Raw genomic sequence first — 17,949 nt, forward strand, 5'->3', positions numbered from 1 at the left:
GGTACAAGAGCATACCTCCCTGCGTGGCCAGAACAGATAGCTTGGGCCACAGCTATCTGATCCACCCTGTGAGAGGGAGAGGGGGAGTGGTTTGCAGAGCTGGTGCAAAGCATCATGGGATGCTGGGGGACTGTGAATTAATTTGAATCTGGAGGGGATTTGGGACAACAGAATTTCAATAAACCAATTTAACCTAAATCAGTTAAGTCTGATACTACATCCATCCAGGTTTATCTTAAACCAGTTTTGGGTATTTTGAAAGTGGTGTACATACACTAAACTTCTGTTGTTACAGATTTTAACCAGTTTCTGATCACTTATAACAGTTTATGTGTAATTTCTGTTCATAGGCTAAAATTTATAATGTCTGTACCTGGCCTTAATGTTGTTTGCATAGAAGTGGTTGTCCTCCTTTATAGTCCCACTTTAAAATGACCAAAATCAAATTTACAAAGAGCAGAAAAAATCTAAAAGATCTTACAGAATAAGATGTAATGATATCACAGGATGGAAATGTGTTGTGCTTTGAAGTTACTGGGATCTATATTCATTCTGATAAACTCTGGGAAGGAGTTCCAGATTTATGAACACTCACAACAATTGTTCTGTTTTCAGTATGCACAACTTCTATTCATGGAGCTGACATATCCATTGTTTCAGTGGAATGCATCTGGCAAGATCATGAAGGCTGAGATGGTCCCTTAGGTAAATTAGACCAATCCAACAGAAGGCTTCAAAGATAAGAATCAAAACCTTGAATTTTCCCTAGTCTTCCCAGGGAAATGTACTGAGACTAGAGCAATATGTAATTTTTAGTGCGGAAGGTAACCAGGGGAACTTAATGATCTCATAATGTTCCTTTAGACATTTCAGGAACAATTCCTAAAGCATAGACTGTGCTTCTAATACTTTCTTCCAACAGAACATTACAGGTGAGAGTATAAAACTTTGCATCTCATCATCCACTGGTCTCGTCATTTGTCATCTGCTGCAAAAGAAATGTTCCAGAATAAGGTGTTAGTAAATTGAGCAGAATAAAGAAGTACATCATCTGTTTTTCTTTTAAGCTAATTCTATACTTTTGGTGCCCCTTGTCACATCTGGCAAATTCCTAGTCATAAAGACTGAAAATAGAAAACTGATGGCTTGATTCCTCAAGGCAATGCAGTCCAAGTGCAATCCTGTGTAGCACACAATATGAAAGTGTCAGATATTTCCAGATATTTGTAAAGTGAAAAGACCAACTTATTCGAAGTGAAAACACCAACCTAATTAAAATGTACATTTAAAAATAGTTCAAGGTGAGAACATGGTTAGCCATAAGTTATTTATACTGTGCATATAGAAAGATCTGGGATTCATGTGAATTAAAGGATTAGTTCTGCATCACCACTACCAGTTTCTAGTGATGAATATCAAGGAAGTTGATAGGATAGGAACAGTGATCTATACAGTTGTTTCTTATGCTGGTGGTTTGAGTGGTTTGAAAACAGATTCATTGTTATATCTTAAAGGCTTAATTCTGCTTCTGGAAGGATGAATGCAGCTTCTGTTGAGGTCAATGGGAACCACATGTCCAGAAGAAGACTACAGCACTACATCCTGCGGTCTCTGAATGGGAGAAGATCTCAGTGAACCAAAAGATGGACCTTCTTCATGAGAACAGGGATTCTTTAGACTCAGTGCAAGTCTAAAAGTTTGAGATATGAAAAAAGGTACAGAGGGAACAGAATTATATAGAACAATATAGTAGAAATTTAGTTATTCTGCTATCTAAATTCTTGTGCTCCATGTTCACTTTTCCTTTATGGGAAAGTATCAACTGCTCTACGAGGAACATCAGGAAGGCAGAAACCTGGCAGTAAATCCATCCTGCAGAGATCTAAAGCAGCAGTTTTCAAGTTCTCACAGACTGTGCACCACCAATTTAAAATGATACAACCTTAAGTACCACCAGCAAATTTTTCAGTTCAACCTTAAGTACCACCAGCAAAGTTCTGTCATATAAAGTAATTATAATAAATCTGTTAACGCATACCACTGACAGGTTGTATGTGTACTATTGGTGGTACATGTACCACAGATTGAGAACCACTGATCTAACGCATCTTTAGCTATGCCCTAGCATACTGTTAATTTTCTGAGAATCAGAAGGATCCACCACCCCTTGGAGGTAAGGCCAACAGACTCATAGCAGCATCAGGCATGGTAAAGTCTCTGCCAGGTCGACTGCAAGGTCATCAGTACAACCCATGACTGTCCATCTTCACTGGCATCTTTCATAGGTATATGAAGCCCCATATATGCAAACTATACTCACTGGTGTTTCCATTCCCCCCTCTTGGGGAGCAATCAAATGTGCTTTTTCTGTTGTTTGTGTGCCATCAGTATAATCCCCCATTATGAGACCCCCAATTTTAACATCTACTATAGGTTTTGTACTTTTCCATGGTTCTTTATGTCTGCCAAAACCACAATCCATTTTTTCTTCATGAGGGATATCCCCTGCCTGATCCCCCATTACCTTTGCAAGACAAAATCTTGCAATAGGGCCACAACTTCCATATCTATAGCAGATTATTTCTCTTGGTTCTCGATTCTTACTCTCTCGGCTTGGCATCTTAGCCATTTCTACTTTTTGCCTCCAATTCCTGAAATCACTCTGACCAGCTGAAGTAGAACTTCCCCCTTTTCTCACCTTGTTGAGCTCTGTTTCTTGTTCTGCTGCCATAATGCCTCTGCTAAAAGTGGGTCTTCTTCCACGGATTTTGGCTCATGCTTTCTAACACATCTCTGGGTATCTCCACTTAAGTCTGTAAAAAAACTGTTCTAATGCAAATATATCAAGAACTTTAGTCACTGACTTATCCTCCAGTTGAATCCACCTTTAAAGTAGATCTTTTAACATTTGGACTCACAGCTGTGATCTAAAGTCTTCTGTTTTGTTCTTTGGCCAAAAGCACTGTCTATAACATTCTGGTGATACTTCTAACTGATATAATATTGCATTCTTTACTTGTTCATAGTCTCTTGCTTCTCCTCTAGATAATGCCCTATAGGCTGCTTGTGTTGGCCCTATAAATAAAGGACCTAGCTGACTAGCCCACCCAAATGGGTCCCATCCAGCTGTTATAGCTGTTCTTTCAAATGCCTTCAGTCATCATCGTAGGAAGCCTAACACTCTTAGATCTGATCCATGATTTTTACACCGTCAGATGTTCTTAACTTGGGTCCACTGTCAGGTTCCCAGCCAAAGCATCTCTTTGTGACAAGTATTTTGGGAGCTTCGCAAACCTTTTTGGCTTGCCTGGAAAATATGTAGTTGGCCCTGCTTTTGGTTTTGCCACGCCTTGATGGGAGAATATAGACAATTTTAAACAAAAGAAAGCTTACTAGCATATAAACTGAGGTCAGTGACTTACCTCTGGGATTATTATAGCAGTACTCCCACTACAAAAAAAGGCTCACTTAGAACCAAAGTAGATTGTATTTAAAGTGACTTTGATAAGTATTCTGGCTATGACATAGTCCCTCTAAAGTCAAATTTTCTATAGATTTTTCACAGCTTCTAGCATTTTTATATCCAAATCAATCACTACCTTTTGCTTTAAGAAGAGAACTCACCCAGTTCTCATCAGTAAGTCTTCTCTACTCATATCTGTGCGGCGTCTCACTCTCTCTATATTTTAGTAATGTTCTGTGCCTCTGTGCAGATTTTAGTAACCATGTTTGGCCACTTTTTTGTTCTATGGCCCCTTCTGGGGAACTAACTTTGTTGCTGGCAGATTTTTTAGCTGTTTCCTCCCTTCATTCATTTCTGGTTCTCATTTTTTTTTCCTCCAGGTGTGGGAGTTTTCAAATTGAGCAATGCAGCCTGATGACATCATCACCCTGCACTTCATCCCCCAGACTCCTGGAGAGTAAGTGCTGAAAGTACCTTCGTAGCAGGGTTGGAACTAATCTGCCTGTTAAACTCATGTTCAGTTTTCACTTGGAAAAGGCAGGCAAAGACCTGCACTGGTCTAGACCAGAAGACAGAGGGTGCCTGAGTATGCTACCTTGCCTGCTGGCCATTGCTGAGCCTACCCCAACCACGTGGGGACATCCCTGATTGGTTGTCCAGCATATGCCCCCAACCCCCTGCTATCCCATGGGGCTCTCCCCTTCCTTGATGCCTGGCTTTTTAAGAAGGTATCTGGCCTGGGGAAACCTCCCCCAACCCCCTGCTATCCCTTTGAGTAGGAGATGGGAGAAGGATACCTCATCCTAGTGCTGGCTCCTGAATCAGGCATCTTCCTATCCAGGGTGGGCGGGAGGAGCCCCATGCCTTGGGGCTTTCCCTGGCTTGGGGTCCCCCAGCCCAGGGATGCCCTGACCTGAGGAGCTGAGGGGAATAGCTCCCCTCCCCCTCCTCTGGGTGGCTTGGTTCAGCTGTTGCCACAGGGAGGCTGAATGCCTCCCCACTTCAGCGTGGGGCTTCCCCCAGGGTGAGGCAGCTCCAGGCTGGGGGACCCCTGGCTGGGCTGGAAGAAGTCCCCTGTGGTGTGGGGCTCTCCCTTTCCTTGATGCCTGGCTTTTTAAGAAGATATCTGGCCTGGGGAAACCTCCTCTCTTCCCACCTGTGGTGGCAACAGAGCCAAGCTGCCCATCTGCACAGGGCAGGAGGAAGATGAGCGAGAGGAGGAGGGGAAGGTTTCTGTTCGCTCCCTGCAGTAGGGTAAACCAGGGTGGACAGGTGCAGGCAGGATGCAGGCTGGGGAGCAGTGACAGCACTGGGATGGTGCCACAGGGCTGGAGCAGAAAAGTAAGAGCTATGTTCCTGGGGGCTGCAAAGCATTCTGGGATGCTGGGGGACTGCGAGGTAACTTGAGATGGGAGGAGATCTGGGTCCAAAGTCTGACAGACTGGTTTAACCTAAATCAGTTGCATCCAAAAACTGGGTTTTACCATTTTGAAAGCATTTTATGTGCACTGAACCTCTGCCGTCTTCTGATTGAAACCAGTTTCCAGTCACTTAAACTGGTTTATGTGTAATTTCTGTCCCTAGCCTATGAGACTGACTTCTCTTCCTAGGTCTCTCAGTGCCACTTCTACCTGTGTTCTAACCCTAGGTTTTCATGCTTGTTTATTTTCTGCTGCCTGCCCACCTGCAACGGTGTTGACATATTCCAGTAGACGCTGAGCATGGCTCCAGCTGTGACTGGCAGGAGCAAAGCTTTCTAGACTGCATTAGTGCTGCTGGGCAGACAGCGGATGGAAAATAAACAGATCTGAAGGACATTAGTGGTGCTTCAGGCAGTAAAAAGTAAACACAGCTGAGCAGTAGAGAAAGATCTTTTTCTTTTGCTGCTTGCAGCTTTGAACTGGTGGAATGAACTGGCGAGCAGTTACATCCAGCCTCTGTGGTGCAAATGGTTGAGCTGTGTGGAATAAGGAGTATAAGAGAGGAGAAGGACTTTGAGAGAATTAATGAAGAAAGTGGGTTGATTAAAGTGGGAAAAACGAGTGTAATACATTGGTTCACTAATCTTTCTCATTACCTCCCCAGAGACCCTTTTTCACTGAGGTGCAAATTACAATAGCGGATGTGCAACCTGCAAAGTAATTTTTTTTTTTTTTTGCCTTTTGCTGTTGGGTTGTTAAGAAGCAATCTCACTAACAATTTTAAAGACCTCTAAGTGACACTCACTATGGGCAACAGGTAGCAAACTGCAATTTTGTGCCTGAACTGGGTGCAAATGTTGTTTTTTTTCTATACTTAATGAACTAAAGAGCATGCATAGACTTGAACTATAGGAGCTATCTGTTCCCCAGAGATTGAAACTAATTATCTAGAACTGACTAACTTTTGTTAGCTAAAGAAAGGAGTAAGTTAGCCATATGTTCAGTACCTCAGTGTTTTTGGCTAATTAAGTTGTAGGGGTGATAGCCGTTTATTTTGGAATAGACACATTATAGAATATTTTATAAATGAAACTCCAGTTGATATCAGCAGAGGTTAGATTTATAAAAGTATGAAATGTTATATGTTTTTCTACTTGCTCCTGCATATTGAGCACATTCTGTTGTGATTCATGTAAGTCATACAAAACATTGGTAAGGAGCTGAAAGTGAAAGTGAACAGAAAACCCCCCCTTAAAGTATCATGTTTGTGAAAACATTTTCAGGTGGCCTGTTCATTATGAACATTCTTATTGTGGTCTTTTAATCTGCAGCATAGAGAAGGGTTTATAATCCAATATTTAGCAAAAAATGCATAACATTTTGTAGGTGAATGTTATAGTGCTGGCAGGCCATGTTTATGATTAAATACTTTTTGTTGTTCCTTGTCTGACGCCTACAATCATGTCATTATATAGAATTCATTGCTGGTTTTGTTTATGTAAAGACATTTTTCAAACCTTTAGATCATTGTAATAACTCAAGAACTGCATTAAATGATCATTTAGTCATGTGTTTTGGGTAATACTTGCCATAAAATTCAGCTGCATCATAGAGATATGGATAGTGCACTTTAAATTTTATGGAGTCTTCCATGTGAAGAACAAATTATACAGCATGCAATGGCTGTACTGACAGGAGACTGTGGTTCTCCTATAGTGCTGTATAAAAATGTTGCTACCTCTTGGAATAAGCCAATTGTCTATATGTTACAGCTCATTACCACTAAGCACATCCCCACAGGACCTGGGGCTATTTTCAGCCTCCCTAAGAACCCACCCTCCCATCCTTCCCTCCCTTCTCTCCACCAGGACTTGTCTCCTTGGCTCCCAGCATCAGCAAACACTGATAAAACTGGCATTGGGAGCAGGTTGTGGGATAGATGGTTTTGTGGGCTGGGGAGACTGGCTGGTCTATGGGCAGGGGTTGTCTGCTTGGGACTGGGATGAAGGTCCAGGGAGCTAAAAATAGCCCAGTGCCAGGGGGGCAGGTAAGAAAAGCCCAGCCTTTGGGCTAGGACCAGCAACTGGGCTTCCCCAGCCATGGGGCTGTGCTGGAAACTGTACAATAGTTTGGGAAAGTTAGATTGGTCTAAAAATGGCCAACTCAATCTAAGTTAGACCATTATGGAGGTAGGGTTATCTTAGATTTGGTCGGCCATTTTTAGATCAACCTATCCTTTTTAGAATTTTTGTACAATGTACACTTAGATCAAGGGTGGACAATTATTTTCATTGGAGGTCCACTTTGATGAGCTATCGAGAACCGCATTGGTAGCCCTGTCCCTTGACGTTTGCTCCACCCCCTTGCCACCATGTTGGCACTGGAAGTCCCACCCATAACCCCTGACATCCGCACCCCCCCCAATACACTTTTGTGGGGGGGTGCCATATTAGAACCAGAAAAAAACTAAATCATGCACTAAAAGTCAAACACCTAAACCAGAAAATAGAACATCAGTGCCTACATTATCTTGCAGGCTTCCTTAGTGATAATGATGTACCAGTGTGGTATATACTGGGGTATTGTATATAATGTAAGCTGGGTAGCCAATACTGGGTAGTAAATACTATAACATATTTTAATTTTTATTACAAAATATCTTTGTTATGATTTGTGTTTGTGTAGTGCATTGCAGGTGTAGGTGTAGGTTTGCAGGTAATTGCATACTAACTCAAAAATAAATTCTTAGTTTTATGTATTGTGTGGTATGTGTGTATATCTGGGGGAGTGTATGGGCAGTGTGTGTATATGGGGGTGGGTTGTGTATATATGGGGGATTGTGGGGGCTGGCGGTGGGTATAAGGGAGGGTGGCACAGCAGCAGGCAGGGCACTCAGTGTGCAGGTGCCTGGTGGGTTGTGGCTCCGGCCAGTGCCGCACAGCAGGGAGGGAAGCCCCATGTGCTGGAGCCAGGTGCCTTCCCTGCTGGGGCTACACTGCAGGGGAGGGAAGCCCTAGGTGCCTTGCCCTGTGGGGTGGGGAAGGCAGGCATCTCTAGCCTGTGGGGCTTTTCTCCATTTCTGCACAGCTCCGGCAGGGAAGGCACCTGTCTCCAGCATGTGGGGCTTCCCTCCCTGTGTCCAGTGAGTGCAGGGGCTGCACGTGAGTAGCAGGAAGCACTGGAAATAGAAACAGCCCAGGGTAGGCTGCACCCCTTGTCCCAATGTGCAGTGCTGGCCAGAGCCATGCCCCACTGGGCACTTGCACCCTGAGTGCCTTGCCTGCTGCTGCACCATAGGGGGAGTATGGGGGGGTTTCCACATCCCCCAAGCTCACTCACACCCACATGCTGCCCACTTCAGCTCCATGTTGCCACCCCCACCCCAACATGGGTTCCGCACTGCTCCCAGCCCCATGCTTTGGGCTCCCTCCTAGCTGCAGCCCCACCCTGCTGCTTTCCTACCCACTGTCTGGAGCCAGCAGGAGACAAGGGAAGTAGAGTGAGTCCCTGGGTGCTGCTGCAGCAGCGGGAGCAGCAGCCCCACCCAGAAGCTGCACATTGGCCAGGTGGGGCCCTTCAGCCCATGAGGATGGGAGTGAGGCAATAGGATATGTTGTGGGAGGGCGTACGTGTTGGTGACTCACTCCCACCTTCGTAGGTGGAAGGACTGGGTGGGGCACAATTTGTTAGGGGCCCCGTGAGCCAGATGAAAGTGCTTGGTGGGCTGGTGGGCCATATTTTGCCCACCCCGATGGACCTAACTAGGGATCTCAGTGTAAGGTCCACACTGGGGCATACTAAATTAGTTTGGGTGGCCATTTTTAACATGATCTAACCTCTCTGAATGTCTGTATCCACCCTTAGCATTTAGACTTCATATTGAGGTCTATCTAGAAGCATCATACTTGTTTAAAATGTCAAGGGAATAATATGGCAAACTCAGTAACACATTCTTTCTCATTGTTAAATTCCTTTTTGTTACTAGATCTGTCAATCTCTCCTTGTGACAGAAAATGTAGTTGTATTACAGAAAGGGTTTCAATTATCTTCTCATTTGCTGGAAATAATAAGAAACCTCAAGTTGACATGTGCCTCAAGAAGGATGCCTAGGGTTACATAGTCAATACCACAAACCAATAAAAAAACAAACCCCCAAATTCCTCCAGTGTCCTTAGTGGCCAAACCAGAAAATAGAACATCAGCACCTACATTATCTTGTAGGCTTCCTTAGTGATAATGATGCCCCAATGTGGTATATACTGGGGTATTATACAGAATGTAAGCTGGGTAGCCATGACTTTAGAGGGACAAAAAGTGTGTGTGGGGGGAGCAGGGTGACTTAAAAGTGTGGCTTTTTAAAAGAATTAAAGCACTTTATAGAATTTTAAATTGTACATTTGTATAGGGTTTGCTCCAAACATCAGTTGAAGACAGTGACCTCTGAGGTAAAGCATGATAGGTGTGTCTGAATAGCTATAACGGAATTGGGTGTAGGGAAAGAGGCAGTATTATATGTAGCTATTATGCTCTACTTCAGCTTACTTCTTCTTGAACTACTAGTCAAGTATTCTTCCTTCCTAGGACCTTCCAGAAGGCATTATATGAAGTTAAACCTCAGGATTAGTGTATCTACAACCCTGATAAATTGGTATTAAAAGTTCCCAGTGAACTTTCAGAGAGAGAGAGAGAGAGGTTATTTTTTAATAAAACAAATATTTTTGTTTTTACTTAGAACATTGTAGATATTATAAAGTATTTAAAAATGTATCTGAAATATGCTGAATATCTTTCAGACAAAAATCTATTAAATAGTCTACTTCAGTTCCTCCAACAATTTTTCTTTCCTTGTGCTTTAACACATACATAAAACACAGTCCCTTCCTTCTTTTAATTCAGTCAATTATCAGACTATGCTATGGGATGTGTGTGTGTGACTTGGACTCTGAAAAGCTTGAGAAGAATGACAGCTTTAACTTCTGTTATTTATAACCTTTTTCCCCTCCTCCTCTTTTCCTCCTCCACTCCACAACAAAAAAAAGAAAGCAGTCCAACACATAGGTATAACTAATATTCTTGGTGCCCTGGTCAGGAGGTGGGATGAGACTGTGCACTTTCTACTGCCATTACCACTGATGTGCAACCTACCAGGGTCACTCAGTTTTGGCACTCCCTCTAAATCAGCATGCTGAGCTAGTGTTCTGCTCAACACCCCATTATCACTCTACTGCTGTAAATAGCTTAAACTTTGACTGGCTGTAACTTACCAAGTGCTTTGCTCATCATGAAATATTCCTCTCCAGCTTTGGAAACATCTGTTAATCAGATCCAGTAATTGCCACAGCATGTTTTCAGAGGTTTCTGGGGTCTTCTACTTGTATTGCCACTCCCGCCCTCTCCATTTTTATAGAGTCAAATAATTTGGACAAAATCTGTATCTCCTCTTGACTGCTTTTATCCCATTCTTTGACCTTAAATCAAATGCGCAGTAAGAACTAGGCAGATGTGGATCTTTGGGTAAATCCAATACCTTTTTATTAGACCAACTTCAGTGGTTGGAACAATCCTTCTTTGCAAGCTTTTGGGTACAAATACCCTTCGTCAGGCTGAGGAAGCATCTGCAGATGGTCTGTGCTGTTCCTGTATGGAGTAGTAAAGCCACCAGAGGCCAGTACATATAGAAGAAAGCCAGTCAGTTAAAAGTATATGGGTTCAAAATGAGATACTGCTTCAGAGTCCAAGTTCACCCTTCACTATGAAAGAGGACCTCCAGAAGGTGAGCTGGAGTGTCTGGTTTGTTGTATTACTGTGATGTAGGATACATTTTGCAACTATGCCATGTAACTGAGGAATTTTAAGTACCACTGACTTATTTCTTCTGAGCAAAAACCTCTCTGTGTCTTAAGATCAATATAACACATGTTTAATACTGTACAGCAGCTCAGAAAGTCCAGATAAAGAAGTAACTAATAGTATGTACAGCTGAAACTGTAAAAGTAATGGAGGTACAGAGAATGTAATGATCTGAACTGGAATTTAGTTAGGGAACAAGGACAGTACTCTTACCTTCATGAAATAATTAATAATCACAATTGTTTAAGTTCTTGGTTTCATGTATTCTCCAAAACAATGCCCTCTCTAGCATGGGCAGATCTAGATTTTTTTTAATTAGGACCATTAAAAAGGAGAGAGTGTCATTAACAGGTAAGGATGAAGAACTTAGATAGATTATCAGGTAGCCATGAACTTACTTGAACTTAGTACTGCCTGGCTAGAAATGCTGCTGCCACTGCCAGGCAGTTGGTTTTAAATGTTAGGTAGAGCAGGAATCAAAAGAAGGTGCAAGTGCATCAGTGCTTCCCCACTGGATCTGCCCATGCTTTCCAGTATCCTAGTGCCCTGAAATATTATTTTGGAGCATGGGATCACCGTGCCCTTGGAGAGATGAGTGGTAGCTACTCAACTAGCAGAACTGCATCTTTCATAAGTATTTTCTGACCTCTGGAAATCGAAATCTTTCTCCTCCTTAGCTTGTGACAGTTGACGAGGTCACAGCATTCTGCCCTTGCACTCTTAGGTATTGAGCACTTAACTTCAACTCTATCTAATTAAAAAAAAAGTCACCTTCAAGCACCTACCTTCTAAATGGGAGGAGACAGGCCTTTAACAGAGATGGCCTCATTTACATGCATTTCACTTTGCATTTAGCAAGGGCACATCCGGCTCCTTTTCATTTTTTGGTCTGCTGCCCACAATATATTTAGCTTCTGCTGACGGTCAGAGTAATTGTTTTATGCAAACTAAAATTAACTGTTTAAAAGTTGTAAGTCAACGTTCATGCTTTTTTTTGCAGTATATATTCCAGAACAGAAACTTTTCTGCTCTTTGCAATGAAAAAAAATGTTTATTTGGTGCCAAAGCACACAGATAGCTTATATGCTACTATAAGAAGGTAAGAGGAATAGGGCTGTTTCTGAGGAAATAAAAGCCTCTTTTACATCCTGGACTCTCTCACATAGGCTTCTAATAATTTTAAACTACCCTGGTGCTTTACAGGCAATAAAAAACAGCCTCGCCTTTAAGTGTCCCCTAAAAAAAAGCCCTAAAACTAACAAAACTGTTTTTTTTTCTTCTGCACACTGTGTAATTTTAAGACTGTTTTAAAACTAAACACTCCTGCTTCAGAAGAAACTACAACCACCTTCTAGCCTCAAAGGCAGTTGGTAGTACATCCACATTTATAAAAGTAAGTGTTGCAGCAATTTCTGTAAGAGGCTGAGCAATTCTGTCCACATTTCCCCTTCAATTAAGCTCTTAATTTCATTGGAAAAGATAGTGATGAGAGGAGTTTAAGCAATGGGGAGGAGGTGGAACATGAGAATTGAGCAAATGTCGCTGCTTGAATAATGCTTCCCAAAGATCAATACTAGTTAATATTAAGTAGTATTGAAGAAGACAGCCTGAAGTTTGGAGGTACCTTGACCTGAGATTACAAGTACAAGAGTCTTTCAAATAATTTGATTTAGATAAAATCTAGATTGTTAATCTAAGTATCCAATTAATGGAATTTAGGCAACTAAGTTGCGAAAAGTGACATGGAATACCCCTACTGCAGCCTTGGGAAGCCTTAGGAAGCAGAGGCCTTGTGTGCAGGGAAAAGGAGAGCTGGGAAATCAGTTTTTCTCCTGAGATAAATCTATAAACTGTAATGTCCCTACTCTAACACCCACCAAACCATTTAGTACTTTAAATTAATTTGAGACGTACTGCACTGAAAAAAAATTAATACAAAGAGTGGGTGAGTTGTTCTGCTCCTCCTCCTGCTCACTACATTTTGTGACCCAGACTTAAGGATCAGATGAAAGCATAGTGCAGAAGTAAATTCATTAATGAAATTTCAGAGACTTGAACAGGGTGCAATAGAATTATATTTATGTGCCTAAGTTCACTAACATCCCATCCTTGGTACCTTCTTTGGTCCCTTTGTTTTGGTACCTAAACTTAAGCTTCTACACATGTGCGGTAATATCTCATTCTGAGCAGGTAGATACTTAACTCCTGCCTCAGCTGTATTGTGATTTAGTTACAAAGTGGAGGGGTGTATAAACTTGCCCAGGTTCTTGGAGCAGGCTGCTTTATTAGAAATGCTCAGACCACACATAATCAACATTCAGAGGACTGAGTTCGGTATAAAAAGCAGCATTCACAGTCACTTTCACTCAGAAACAGAGCTGGCAGAGGAAGAATTGATGCCCATCTCCTAGCTTAGTGGTTGAAGCACTTACCAAAGAGGTGGGAAACCTCCAGACTGAGTGGTTCTCAATTTGTCTCCTACTTCCCAGGTGAGTTCCCTAACCACTAACTTACAGTTGGAGAAGCACCTTCCACTCCTCTTGTTGAAGCTTGGCTATGGTGAAACCTGGACTGCAAGACCCATAATGCCAGAAAGAAATGAAGCAAGAAGGGGGCCTAATTGTGTAGCCACAGCTAGGACACTCTGGTGGGAGAAGGAAATCCTAGATTTTGGTCACGCCTTCTGATATTTTGCATTAGACAGTCATTAGATTTTTTTAAAAAGTGAAACAAATTATACCCCCTAGCAATAATCCTAAAACAGAATGATCTAGCCCAGAAGAAAGTAAAAGTAGCTGTCTTAGTGTGACACCAATAAAGACTCTCAAGCAGGCAAGCAAATTGTTTTGTACCCAGCACTGAAGTAAGACGCCAACGTTACATTCATCTCAGAGCATAGCATGTGCAAGGTGACCATCTTGTTGTACCACTACTGCACTGTCAGTATGGTGCTTTGATTCTATACATATGCTCTGGGTGCCATTATCCCAGGTCACTCCCATGAGGGTAGAGCTAAGCTAGGTTGAATAGTGTAACTACGCACTTCAAACTGAAAACACAAATATCTGAGTGTTCAATTAATACGTGACCTTCAGCTTACCTTCAACAAGATGATGTTTGTATTTGCTAAATACTTAGTAGACATTAATAAGACATAGGAAGTTTGTCTCCCTTCCTACGAGGATTCCTATTTTTGTGCTTCTGCTATGATGCACAGAGCCTTTGCTGGAGGAATGAATGAAGATGTGAAAGGTGGGTGATAAGGAGAGCAAAGTCATTCATTGTAGGGAGGGAGAAGCACATAATGGGACAGTTAAGTTTCCTTCCAGTAGATCTTCTAAGACCCTCAAGGAAAGTGTACTTAGTCCAGAAGTCAGTCCTCTTCGTTCTCTAGTGGCACACTTCTCAGACAGTCAAAAAGCCTGAGGCTGAATCAGTTGAAACTAGGCAGCTTCCTCTAAGCTGTGTAGGTTGAACTGATAACCAACTGAACTGACATTTAGTTTTCAGTTGAGAAAAGTGGGGGGTGGGGGGTAAGGTCTGCACTGACCCAGGTCAGTAGGCAGACAACACATCTCCCAGGCCTGCTGGCCATTGCTAGCCCAGCCAAATGTCCCCAAACCCTGCTGTCCCACCACAGGGGGTTCAGAAGCCCCATCCTGATACTGGTCAACCTTAGGGGAGCCTCCCCCCGCCCCCCAGGAGGCTCCCCAGCCCAGTTAAGCCTGATACTACATCCAAGCAGGTTTATCTTAAACCAATTTTGGTAATTTTGAAACTAGTTTATGTGCACGGAACTTCTGTTCTGTTACATGTTTAAACCAGTTTCTTATTACTTAAACCAGTTTATGTGTAATTTCTGTCCCTAGCCCTGCAGAAGACAAATGGACAAAAATAGGATGCTACATCTTTATTGAGCCCAAGGGGGTTTACTGGAAGACCTTCTCCACAAAGGCCACAAGTGGAACCTCTACTCCCAAGCCATAAGAATCTTACAAGGGTCCTTCATCCTCCTACCACAATTCTCAATCATGAAAAAACTTAGGGAAACATGGATCTTTGTGTGGACAGAGGGAGAGCTGGGGAGTCAGTTTTCCCTTTGAGATATCTCTAAGGCTAGGGACAGAAAACACACATACATTGGCATAAGTGATCAGAAACTGATTCAAATCTGCAACAGAACACAAGATCAATGCACATAAACTGCTTTCAAAACAGCTAAAACAGGTTTAAGATAAACCTGGATGGATGTAGTATCAGATTTAACTGATTTAGGTTAAACTGGTTCATTGAACTTCTGTCTCAGATCTCCTTCAGATTCAAGTTAACTCATAGCCCTCCAGCATCCCACAATGCTTTGCACTGCCCTGCAAATCCTGCCTTGAAGTGTGGCTGGGCTAGCCTTGGTCCAAGCTGTCTGCTCCAGCTGAGTAGGAAGGAGTGCTTTGGTGCCCCCCAACTTCTGGCCTAAGCCACTGCAGGCATGTGGCTGCATTTCTGGACTCAACAGTGAATGTCTGTTCACTTGCTTATCAGTTCAATCTACACAATTTAGACTAATCTGCAAAGATTGAATCGATGCAGCTTTGGGATTTTTGACTATCTGTACTTAGCCTAAAAGCTTTAATGTCCTACTTGTACAACTCAAGCCAGGATCTAGCAAATACCATAAGAATTTTCTGACTGACAGTTTTTGGAAAGAATTTTCTGGATTATTCTGAGAGCTTTTTATGGAAACAGGTTAGAAGAAATTGATTTCAATGAAACTATTTGCGCAACTAAAGAGTCCCCAAATGAGTAAGTTTTCACCATTGGCTTCTATTCCAGAAGAACTCATATTTTAGAATTTTTGTGACATATGATGGATTTCTCTCTGTTTTTTTCACAAAAGGTTTTTTTAAATATTAGGTAAGACCAAAGTAAAGACTCAGTAGTTAGGGCTAGAAGAAGTTATCAACTTCAGCACCCTCTGTATGTATTAAGCGTTTGTCTGCTACGGTGTTCTGAGTATATTATCTAATCTTTCTTTAAGCATTTCCTCTGATGATGTCTCTGTGGCTTCACTTGGCAGGTGCTTCCATTGACTAAGAGCTCTCATTAGGAGGCTTTTCCTGGCATCTAATCTAAACTTGCTCCATTTTAGGTGAAGGCCATCAGTTCTTTTACTGTGTCCTTTGGCAGCCTTGTACAAGTCTTCCTCCTCTTCCATCTTGTTTCCTTTCAAACAGTATGTATATAGAGCATTTATATATCCTATCTTGTTTGTCTCCTTTTCACCTTGTTTCTCATGTTTCATGTCTTTCATCTTTCTCACTGTGGTTGCTTTTCTTTCCTTTCTCTTTTCTCTCTACTTTTCTAATGAGGTGCCCAAAGCTGTGTGAAGTATTTTTGCATAAGGCATCACCAGTGACAAAAATACATGAATTACCACTTTTCTGCTCTTAAGGACAATACTCCCACATATAAGTTTTTTTACATGTGCTCCAGGGATGTGTGTGTGAGGCAGGTGCTGCTTTAATGACAGTTGCTACAAGAGCTGCTCTAATTAAAGTGCCTGGAGCGTCTCACATATCGGCATCCCCATGCTTCAAAATGGCAGCAGGGGCACTTTATCTAAAGCTTGTCAAATGAGCTTTAGATAAAGTGCCTCTTCCACCATTTTGAAGCACAGGGATGCTGGCTGTGGCTCTGGATCACACTCCGGAGGCTGACTGGAGTGTGATAATTACCACGCTCCAGAGTGCAGAGCAGCCTCCCTGCTCATATACCCCATATACTCTCCACATAACATTATTTACTTCTGCTTGACTTCAGACAAACACAGCTAACTATCTCTCATTACTCTTTCTGATTAGTTTGTCAAGACTAAAATCTAAGATTGCAATGATACTAATTGTTTTCCCTGATTTCTGGATCTGGAAACTATCCACCATGCATTCAAGAATTCACAAGATTCTAATTTACACATTATACAATGATTTCCTCCCTTTTCACTTACATTTTTTACTCAGATGTCTGTGACAACATATGATATGAATTGTTCATTTTTTTCTTTTTCTGTATCACGTTAATTCAAAAAGATGTTTGTTGACTTTTCTTTTCAAAAGCTAATTGTTATGTCAGTAAAAGGTACAATGATTTAGAAATAAAGATCTACCATTCTATAACTGTACAAGCATATGCTCTCTCTTTCTCTCATTTATCAATAATACCAAGTCCCAACGTCTTTACTCACGCAGCATTCCACTGCTTTGACCCAACTGGCCCAGAGATGAACTCTCCAATGCAGTCAGCCAAATTATGTCAGCATCCTGTAGGAGTGTGCTTGTTGTGGCACTCACTCTAAATGAATAAGTCCAAATGAATCAAAGATGCATAAGCTCACTTAATTAGATGCTCACAATGTAGAGAGCAACTATCAAATAGGAGTGATTTAAATACATAATACAGGAAAGGGGGAAAGTGGGAAAGGAATGACAGGACAGTGCTGAGAGAGGCAGAGGGGCTGGAGAGAACAACAGAGAAATAAAACCATAGGGACATAAAAGCTAGCCCAGGTAATGGGATAATAATCCATAGTCCCTGTTTAGATCATCACAATCCAGCCTGTGGATGATTTCTTGTTTGGATTTTGGATTCCAGTCAATTTTTTAAATTCTGTTTTTCAAAAACAACTATTCTAAGGCCACAGATGGAACATCCATGGAGGCTAAAATATTTTGCCACAGGCTTTTGTCTATTTCTGGACATGATATCAGCTCAGTGGCCATTCATTCTGTCATATAGGGATCACCCTGTCTATCCAAAGCAGACAGCAGATGGTCACTATGAGTAGGTGATGCGGTATATGACATTGGTAGAGAAGCAGGTGACCGAATCTCAGATGTTATTATTTGGGGGCATCTTTACATGTGTTCTACAGTGCGGAGGACCTTCTGTAATTAAAGCACTCACAGTATCTCATCAATTCAGTGTCCCATGCTTCAAAATGGTAGCGGAGGGCACTTTAACTAAAACTTGTTTGCTGAGCTTCAGTTAAAGTGCCATCACTGCCATTTTGAAGTGTGGAGATGCTGAATAAATGTGACACTGAGGCTGCTGGTGCATGTTAATTGGCATGCTTCTCAAGCAAATCCTAGGATGTCATTCTCCCCTTGTACTCGGCCTTGGTGAGGCTGCAGCTGGAGTACTGCATCCAGTTTTGGGCTCCACAAT

The 17,949-nt window shown here is 42.1% G+C and overlaps 1 long non-coding RNA gene across 1 annotated transcript in view; it reads right to left on the reverse strand.

Annotated features, from left to right (window-relative positions):
* Window positions 1–485: 485 nt before the first annotated feature.
* Window positions 486–17,949, reverse strand: part of LOC109305963 — a 24,958-nt gene continuing 7,494 nt past the window's right edge. Inside the window, exons 2-3 of the long non-coding RNA XR_002099789.1 lie at window positions 16,970–17,076; window positions 486–985 (exon numbers count right to left, since the gene is read on the reverse strand). This is a non-coding gene — a long non-coding RNA (uncharacterized LOC109305963). The remainder of the gene's footprint in view (window positions 986–16,969; window positions 17,077–17,949) is intronic.

Source organism: Crocodylus porosus, unplaced genomic scaffold (assembly GCF_001723895.1).
Source record: "Crocodylus porosus isolate Cpor-Errol unplaced genomic scaffold, CroPor_comp1, whole genome shotgun sequence".
In the NCBI taxonomy this organism is placed as follows: Eukaryota; Metazoa; Chordata; order Crocodylia; family Crocodylidae; genus Crocodylus; species Crocodylus porosus.